This window comes from Haplochromis burtoni, unplaced genomic scaffold (assembly GCF_018398535.1).
Source record: "Haplochromis burtoni strain Fernald_Lab_line unplaced genomic scaffold, NCSU_Asbu1 Contig_526, whole genome shotgun sequence".
NCBI lineage: Eukaryota > Metazoa > Chordata > Actinopteri > Cichliformes > Cichlidae > Haplochromis > Haplochromis burtoni.
In genome coordinates this window covers 203,278-204,702 of record NW_024582887.1, presented here as the reverse complement: position 1 = coordinate 204,702, position 1,425 = coordinate 203,278, and the positions used below count along the sequence as shown (strand labels likewise).

The 1,425-nt window shown below is 45.8% G+C and overlaps 1 protein-coding gene across 4 annotated transcripts in view; it reads left to right on the top strand.

Annotated features, from left to right (window-relative positions):
• Window positions 1–1,425, top strand: part of abcc8 (ATP-binding cassette, sub-family C (CFTR/MRP), member 8) — a 55,808-nt gene that overhangs the window by 11,133 nt on the left and 43,250 nt on the right. The gene's annotated exons all lie outside the window — the stretch shown is intronic.

Here is a 1,425-nt window from a genome sequence, read left to right as displayed (position 1 = left end):
CTGCATATTTAGCCACTTGTTTAACCAGTTGGTCATGTTCATTTAAACTGGTTGCAGATGTGGCTTTTAAGCAAAGTCCACAAATTTTAATAGGATTAATGTTGAGGCTTTGGGAAGGCCTTTCCAGAATCTTAACGTTAGCCTGCTTTATCCATTCCAAAGCTAGTTATGATGTGTGTTTGGAGTCAATGTCCTGTTGGAACACCACCTACGTCCGAGTTTTAACCATCTATCTGTTGATGTGGGTTGGGGTTAGTCGTTGTTCTTCATTATTCCATTCACATTATGTAATGTACCAACACCGCTGGCATGATGCTACCACTGTCATACTTGGCAGCTGGTACAGTTTTAAATGGTTTGAAAGCCTCACGATTAGGCCTCAAAACATACCTCTTGTCACTGTGGCCAATCTTTGTCTCATCTGATGATAAAGTTTTTCTCCAGAAGGCATTTGGCTCATCCATGAGGGCTGCTTCAACTTTCAGTTTTAGCTTGAATGTGTTGATTTTGGAGCAGGGGGTACTTTTGAAGACCATGGTTATGTGAAAATCACCTCACTCTGAATGCAGAAGCTGGTGTTTCAGTACCTTCCAGTTCATGGCAGGCTTAATGGTTTCTGGGTTATTCCTGAATATCCATCCATCCATCCATCCATTTTCTTCCGCTTATCCGGGGCTGGGTCGCAGGGGCAGGAGCCCAAGCAGAGAAGTCCAGACCTCCCTCTCCCCAGCCACCTCCTCTAGTTTATCCGGGGAAACACCAAGGCGTTCCCAGGCCAGCCGAGAGATATAATCTCTCCAGCGTGTCCTTGGTCTGCCCTGGGGCCTCCTCCCAGTGGGACATGCCTGGAAAACCTCACCCAGGAGGCGCCCAGGGGGCATCCTTGTCAGATGCCTGAACCACCTCACCTGGCCCCTTATCTCTAAGGGAGAGGCCAGCCATCCTTCAGAGGAAGCCCATTTCTGCCGCTTGTATTCGTGATCTCATTCTTTTGGTCACTATCCATAGCTCGTGACCATAGGTGAGGGTAGGGACGTAGATCGACAGGTAAATTGAGAGCTTTGCTTTTACGCTCAGCTCTCTCTTCACCACAACAGACCGGTACAGCGTCCGCATCACTGCAGCCGCTGCACCAATCCGTCTGTTGATCTGGAAAATTTCTTACATACAGTTATTTGAACTGATGATCTCAGAATCCTCAAATTAATTGACCCTTTGTGGTTTGCAGAAAAATAAATTCAAACTTATTGACCCAGTTCTTGTTTTTTAAGGTCATTAAAGACGTGTGCTGTACAACCAGTTCTGTTTGCTCCATCCTAATGTTAGCCTTTTCACCATTTTAGTGCAAACTTCTGATGATTCACATTGAACCCAAAGTAACACTGATAACTGTGCAGTTACACCAGCTTATCACCGATACAGAAG